Here is an 8,573-nt window from a genome sequence, read left to right on the forward strand (position 1 = left end):
AGAAATGATGCAAGAAAATCGTGATAACCTGCTACCTTTGTTACAACAAATTCCAGGCTGTGAGAGAGTGAATAATGATGATATACAGGAATGGATGGAGAAGGACAAGCAACAAGAACTGACTGGACATGACATAATAGCTCTGGTGAATCGGGATGACAATGAAGGTAAAGATACAAATGACCGTGACAAAATGGAGAGAATGAGTTATAGCAAAGGGGTCAAGGTTCTCGAGGTGGCATTGGCTTACATTGAACAACAAGGGGAGGCAACTGCTAGTGATGTTATGTTATTGAGACGCTGGTGGGCCCTCACCACTAGGAAGAGAAACAAAGCTGGGAAACTTCAATCACTGTTTTTTTTTTTAAAAACAATAACTTTTGCGTTTTGCCATACTGCATACTAAATGTTCTGTACTCTATTATGTTAGTTATTAATAAACCTGATTTCATACCCATTTCCGTATTATCCGACATTTTCGTTAATCCGACCACCCATCAGTCCCGTTTAGGTTGGATAATCGGGACTCTACTGTATGAAGCTGTATCCTCATATTCTTCTGACTTTTATGTTTATTACTTGATTTTCCAGAATCAGGAATTTGGATTACTTCCTGTGTGCCCTGGAAGATATTCTAAATGTTCTGAAGAAAAGCCAAGATAATCAGAATTGTAGGACTGGAAGGGACCTTATGGAGAGTGTGTCTCTCTTCTAGTCCTTTCCTTGCAATTAAGGTGGAAATAAATATTATCTAAGCCATCCCTGACAGAGTTTGTCTAAGCTGCTTTAAAAAAACCTCCAGTGACAAGAGATTATATAACCTCTCTGGGCAGTTTATTCCAGTGTTCCAGTACTCTGACAGGAAGTTTTTTTTCTAATGTCCAACCTAACCTGCCATTGTTTCTGTTTAAGCTTTTGGAGCATGAGATAGTGGACAGAGATGCTGCCAGAACTGAAAATAGATCCTTCATCAGTGTTGCATATAGCAACCATAATTGTGTATGCCAGCTACAGTCATCACACAGAGCCACAGGACATACAGGGCTCGTCTACATTGGCCCCTTTTCCGGAAGGGGCATGGTAATTTTTGAGATCGTAATAGGGAAATCCGCGGGGGATTTAAATAAAAATGTCCGCCACTTTTTTCCGGCTTTTAGAAAAGCCGGAAAAGAGTGTCTACACTGGCCCCGATCCTCCGGAAAAAGCGCCCTTTTCCGGAGGATCTTATTCCTACTTCAAAGTAGGAATAAGATCCTCCGGAAAAGGGCGCTTTTTCCGGAGGATCGGGGCCAGTGTAGACGCTCTTTTCCGGCTTTTCTAAAAGCCGGAAAAAAGCGGCTGACATTTTTATTTAAATGCTGCGGGGGATATTTAAATCCCCCGCGGATTTCCCTATTACGATCCCAAAAATTACCATGCCCCTTCCGGAAAAGGGGCCAGTGTAGACGTAGCCAATGTGTGTGGATGGGAACAGAGATTTCCCTTGAAGATTGCTACTCCTATCTCCACCTAAAGAAAAATTAAGAGGGAAGAATGAATTTTCGTGCTTTGTTTTCATTCAGTTTTATCTATCCTGTCTTATAAAACCTTCAGGCTCACAGGAAACTATTATACCATTCACTGTGTTACACTTTCTGGGTCCTGTGTTTTCTCTGATTCTATCAGCATGGAATCAAAGGTTGGATCTGCAATCAGAAGAGCAACAAGATTGGGTTAAATTACAGGAATCACTTTCTGATATCCGTTTCAAAAAATGGCTTATGCTCTTAGACCTGATGTTTTCAGACTTCCTCACTCTCTGGTCTATGAATCACTACCAGACAGCACACTCACCACTATGGGCTACATGACCCCAGTGACCATTGTCTAGATGCTGTATGGAGACATTTCAGTATTTCCTTGAAACAAGAATAATCTTTTGAGTAAGAAACTAGGGAAGTTTCATACATTGGCTTTTCAGACATAACTATTTCTGTTTTTCGAAAGTGCTGTTCCACTATTGCGCCTGTCACTCTTTAAGCAGAGGTAGAGGAACTAGTTCCTCAGATTACTAATCTTTAGAAACAGAATTGGAAACAGATTCATCCCTGTATGAGAATGTGGGAATGACATCTGCTTCTTTTCATTCTGAGGATGTATTGCAATTACACTAATTTGTAGAAAGATTTGGCATAATTTTAAAACTTCCATCTGTGGCATCAGAGGCAACTTTCCATGCAGTTTTCAGCATTATTAGTGTTCCATCAAAGAATAAAATCTGTCCTGTCTTCTCCCTGTTTTGGATAGATTGTTACAGCATGCTAAGGTTATTTAGTCTACCCTGGCATTCTTAACCAATTTCTAAAAGGCAGACAAATTATCAGTTACATGTGGAGGATTCTCCTTTTTTCACATGTACTCCAGCCTAAATTCTTTGTTTGTAGCAACAAATAATAGATGCAATGGAGCATTAACATAATTCATTTTGTGCCTTATGATAAAACAAGAAATTGGACGCATTAGAAGGATGAGTGTTCTCTGCTGCATCCTTTGGAAAATGGAGTGTCAGATTAACAGGCAGTAATGTCATTATCAATTCCATGTATGGGAAGAGATTACTAATTTTAATTAAAATACTGCTAGGAGCCAATATACTGGCTAATACTATAATAAATAAGAGACAAAATATAGCAAAATGTGCTACAGGTTGAACTTTTGTGGTCCTGGACTTTCAGGGCTGGCAACATCCATGGTCCAGAAGGACCATGGATGTTGCAGGATGAGAGAGCCCCATCTGCAAAGATTGCTGGTGGCTCATAGCCAGCTGGCAGGGTCAGCTGAATTCGTGGGACATGGGGTGTGTGTGGCCGGAGCTCAGAGGACAGCAAAGTTGCAGCATGCAGAGCTGCTGTGAGGTCGGTGGGATTGGCGGGAGCTTCGGCTGGGTGGTGGGGCTACTGGGAACTCCAGTAGGGTGGTGGGGCTGCCGCAAGCTTAGCGGGGCCACTGGGAGTTCAGGCAGGGCTGCCGCAAGGTTGGTGGGGGCTGCTGGGAACTCCAGCAGGGCTACTGCAGCTTGTGGGTCTGAAGGCTGGTGAGAGGAGCCCAGCCCTCCTGCAGACCTCCCCTGGTCCGAAAAGCTCCCTTGTCTGGGACTGGTCAGATCCCGAGGGTGCTGGATCATGGAGGTCCAAACTGTACTTTATGTTCCTCCTAGTAATAGCATCTGCATTCACTTTAAGAAAGCATGCATGGTTGAGATGGTCTACTTAATTTCCATTGTTTCAGGAAGACATGTTCAGGACAGAGAACCTCCCATTTGAAGGGGATGGACTATTCGGTAATAAGACTTACATTAAGATACCACAGACAAATTTGTCCACCATTGTTGTCTTTTATTTCTCCGAGGCAGTTCTACCAGTGGCATCCTGTTTCTTACAAACACAGCTGAGAAGGGAGCCTCAAATTTTGCTTGAAATCCCACACCATAGAATTAACATGTGAATCAAGAACTGAAAACTAATTTTGATCCTGGAAGTAATAGAAGAATAAATGTTTCAAGGGTATGCAATTCAATTTGAAACCGCTCTCACAGGTGCAATTAACATCAGAGGTCTGATGTCTGCTATTAGCAGGAGCAATAGAGGAGGTTCTGAGAGAAGTTAGGGATTTTACTCAAGATATTTCTTGGTATTCAAGAAGAACTAGGGCTTAGTCTGATTCTAGACATAGGAAAGCCCAGTGCTTTACTCAAGAATTTTGTATGTTGACACAAAGTCTAAGTTGGTTTGCTTCTCTTGATCTAAAGGATGCCTATGTCCATGTTGCCATAAAGCCTAGTCATTGCAAGTACCTCTGCTTCCTGATGGGTCAAGAACATTTTGAATATGGGACCCTTCCTTTTCACTTTTCTTCTTAGGCACTTTGTAAAAACTGTGGGGCTTTCTGATGGAGTAGCTTACCTAAGGAGATGGGATATTTCTGTTTACCCATATCAAGATGGTTGATAGCTCAAATTGACATCACAGGAGAGCCTTCTCAATAATTTTCAATGTTTGTCCCCTCATCAAGGACCTTGGGCTTTTAATAAATGTAAAGAAGTCATGTCTCTGCCCCACACAGAAAATCTCATTTATACAGGCAATTCTAGTTGTTATGAAAGGCAGGATATTTGTGCTAGATTAGAGATTTAGGAAACTTCCGATAATTATAGGTATATTTCATCATTTGTGTAACAGAAAAGCAGTTTTTTTTCTCACCCTGATGCTTATAAGCCTAATAGTGTCAGCAGTTTATGTCACCCATTATACTATTTCAGAATGGGAGTGCTACAGCACTAGTTAAGTTACAAACCAAGTAAGTTACAAATCAGATATGGCTCATATTGAAAAAAAATTCTAACCAGAGCAGAAAATGTGCTGACTTACTTAACATGGTGGGCTCAGCGTAGAACTTCATCTTTGATGATCCCATTGGAGGCATCCAGTGGTGGATGAGGGTGGAGCAGCTCATTTCAGTCACATTCATATTTCTCTAATATTTTGAGGACATGAGAATTCTCAGGGAAAAAATACACAAACATTCTAGGTGTTAGAGGGATTCATGCAACTCTCAAGTCTTTTCTGCTTCACATTAAAGGGAAAGTAGCTCAAATTGCTTTGAACAATCCGACTGCTATGTGTTATATTAACAAGCAATATATACCCCATTCATTCATCCCAGTTGCAAGCCAAAGCTGTAAAATTAGAGACTGGTGTATCCAGCATTATATTTATCACATAACAAGGACAACCACCTTTCAAATAAATTAAGAATAGATGTGATACACTTATGAATGGCCAATAAAGAAAGAAATACAATATGTTCAACATCTGGGGATTTCCAGATATAGATCTGTTTTGCCCTCAGAGTTGTTGATTCTGTTCCGTCTAAGTCAGGTGTTTTCCTACTGAATTGGGAAAAGATCTGTTCTGTACACACCCTCTCCCATCTCCCCAACCCCCTAAAAATTGATGTAGAAAGAGATGAGAAAGGTAAGATAAGATCATTCCAGGATGATTTTAATTACTCCTTCATGGCAAAGACAACAATAAATAGGAATATGCAGAGGACACTTGGAATTCTTTGGACTTTGCATATACATGTGCCTTGCCTACATTCCCCTCATCTTGAGTCCTATTAAGTATATCTCCTAAGGCTGTGGTATAAGCAAATGAGGCAGCAGGGTACACCACACCTACTCAGAACATTCAGGAATGCTGAAAGGAGGCTTAGGAGAGGTGTGTGAATGCTGGGCATGTTAACTAATGGGTATTTGTGTGAATATGTAACTGCTGGTGGTTCTTCGAAAGATATCCCCATTGGTGCTTCAGTCAGGTTGGTGCGCTTTCACCACACCTAGGATCAGAGTCATCAGAGCAGTGTCCCTGGGGCCACCCGCGCATGTGCAAGTCTCTAGCTGTGTGCTTCTAGAGTGTAGGCATCGCACACGTATGAGCCCTCCCTCTTCCCCTCAATTCCTTCTCTACCGTCTCCAGTTAGAGACGCAGCTCAGCAGTGTTCCTCACCTTGTTTCATGTTTAGATAATTCCTGTTGGTCATTGTTTTTCCCACGTTAGTTTATAGTTAGTGGTTAATAGTTGATCATTCCTTCACCCGCCCCCAAAAGAGTTTTTTTCTCTTTCTCTGGATTTTTACTTCCTCGTTAGTTAGCTTCTTAGTTAGTATTATGCCTGTCTCACCAGGATTTAAGCATTGTTCATCCTGCAGTGATCCCATTCTGGTGTCTGATGGTCACACACAATATGTCTGTTGCCTTAGGGAGGCACACGTTTTGCAAAAGCGCATCCACTGTGCAAAATTAAAATTAAGAGGTCACTGAGACAGAGAATTGTAGTTTAAGCCCATACTGCTTGAAAAATCATTATGCCCTGCCTCTGATCCAGGGCAAGGTTCTGAGACCCCCTCAGGCATGTAAAGACAAAAAGCCTGCGAAAAGGCAAGTTTCTTTGTTGCCTCAGGATTGTATAGCACCAAAAAGGCACTCACCAACCACTTCTCTGCTGAGAACAGCTTCAGCTCTGTGCCTTAGCACCTATGAAGCACAGGGTGTCTCCGGCTCTGCCATAAGAGTGGTTCTCTCAAAAACCTTCACTAAGGCCACAGGCTTCAAGTTGCCTGCCTCCTACTGTGCAGCACCACCTGGCACTGTGAATGCCTTATTGGCGCTGCAACCAGTCTTGGTGCCGAGCACGACTTCTGTACTCACCACTAGCACAGCAGTGACATCGACAGCATCAGTTCGTTCAGTGCTGACACTGCATCCGGCACCGCAAATCACTTGGGTGTAGCACCATCAATACTGGTTCAGCAATGCGTGCACCATAGAGACTTGATCATATAATTAACTTTAATTCACTCTTCCTCAGCACTGACCATTCCTCGAGTACCTCAGCACTGCAACAAACTCTCTCACCAGATGAGCAATTCAGATGAGGAGGCGGACATCGTATTCTTTCCACAGAATTCTCCCCCCACAGATCATTCCATCTACTCCACCAGAACCCACATACTCAAAGCATAGGGGCATGCCACCCTGGTATAAAAACCTGTGGATGCTACCCCCAGTGCCTTACCCACATTGGCAATACTGGCACCCATGGCATTCCTGACATAGACACCAACATCCTAAGAAACATCATAGTGTACTCCAGCATTCTCTTTCACCACAGTTGCCATCTCTTCAGTGCCAACAGGCTATAGTTGATGATCACAGTGACCCTCCTGGAGCACGTCTCCAGACGCAAATGACACTTCCTCGCCTGATGAAGCGGTCATACCTCCCCCTCCCGTTACTGTTGATGACTTGTCCAATTTCCAAGATCTTTTTAAGTAGGTCTCTGTGGAGTTGAACATCCCACTACAGGAAACTGCACCTGGTGTTGAATGCAATTAAACACCCTCCATTTGAACCAATGTCTACCAGTACTTCATTGCACTTGTCTATGAAAACAGTATTCCTTGTAGACATGGTGTTGGCCAGACATGTAGGAGAAATTGTGGTGTTTATGGCAGATCCTCTATACACTACCTTTTTCAAGGATAAAGTGAAATTACACACCCATCCTAAATTCCTACTTCACATACTGTCATCCTTCCATCTCAATCAGACAATACACCTATAATGATCCGGGTCAGCAGAAGGCTGCTGACTCACTACACTGGCCCTGCTAAATAGGAATTTCTGGCTGCTTGGCCCTAGCCCCAAGTGAGGTCCCAAACGGTCAGGGCCTCAGGCTGCAGGCTAGGCTGCAGTTCACAGAGTCCATGGCCTTGGTCTGGACAGGGCAACAAACAACCTCAGGGTTCAGTAGCCAAGGCCTTGGTTCAGTGCCGGACAGTAAACAAATAAGGAGTTAACGGCTCTGCCCACGCTACCAGCTGAGCAGCAGTTTGCGAGGCTACACCTGAATCAGGGCATTGCACCAAAGAAGCAGTTCAAACAGTTCTTCTTCGAGGGTCCCTGTGGGTACTCCGCTTAGGTGTGTCAGTGCCGCTGTGCACATGGCTCAGAGATCTTTGCTAGCAGTCTCCTGGCTGGTGGCGCATGCTGCACCATTGCGCAATCGCCCCAATTGACAGGTAGGCACGTGACGGTAGCTGTTCCCTCAGTTCCTTCTCATCTGCTACCAGCATCAGTCGCACTTAGTCAGTATCCCTAATAGCAACAAAATGAAACCGAAGTGCGTGGGGGGGCAGGGAGGAAAAGGATAACAACAGAAAGAAAAGTGGGCAGAGTGGTGCGCGAGCACGTCTGCTATGTCTGCTTGCCTGAGAGACAGCACAAAGAAAAAAAATCCTATTCAGCCCACATCACTGGGCTTTACAAGGTCCACAGAGTGTGGGACAGCAATCACAGCAGCAGACGGGCACGAGCCATGCCTGTGCTGCGTAGGGTAAGACCATCAGTCTCTGCTCGCATTGCTAGAAGCTCGCCCCACACTTTAAGAAGTTGAGAGAATTACACAGCAGACTGGTATTTTTGGACAACATGGCTGAGTCACAGCCTCATTGGACCCCCACCCAGAGATAACCCTCTTGGGGAGAAGGGCAGAAGGAGCACTCCCTCGCAGGAACGTGCTAGGGACCAGGACCCAGCATGAAGCGTGAACCGCTCCTTGTCCCCTGCGAGTCTCAGCCCTTCGCAAATAAAAGGAGAAAGGAGGCTGATCACAAGGCCACCAGGCAGGGCTCTCAAAAGGAGGATACGGGATCTGGCATAATGAAAAGCCGTGACCCTAATATGAAGCACTGAACCGTTGGCCATGCTTCTAGCTCTCCACACAGTAACACGGTACCAGGGGGAAAAACACGGTACCGGGGAGGAGCAAGCAAGCCAGCAAGCTGCAGAGCAGTGGAATGCCACTCTTGAGCAAATGCTCGGTACTGTTGGTGCTCTGAAGCGTGTCCGTACTGACGCAGGCAGCTATATAGAACTACACAGCAATGCCTCTGCATACTCCCGTACTGAGGTGCATGACAAAGGTGGACCTCACACTAGTACCATGCTCACCACTAGTCAGTGCTGATGGCAC

General features: G+C 44.3%; 1 protein-coding gene across 7 annotated transcripts in view; it reads left to right on the top strand.

The window, feature by feature from the left end:
* Nucleotides 1-8,573, top strand: part of PDE3B (phosphodiesterase 3B) — a 281,272-nt gene that overhangs the window by 19,980 nt on the left and 252,719 nt on the right. The window lies entirely within an intron of this gene.

Source organism: Pelodiscus sinensis, chromosome 4, assembly GCF_049634645.1.
Source record: "Pelodiscus sinensis isolate JC-2024 chromosome 4, ASM4963464v1, whole genome shotgun sequence".
NCBI lineage: Eukaryota > Metazoa > Chordata > Testudines > Trionychidae > Pelodiscus > Pelodiscus sinensis.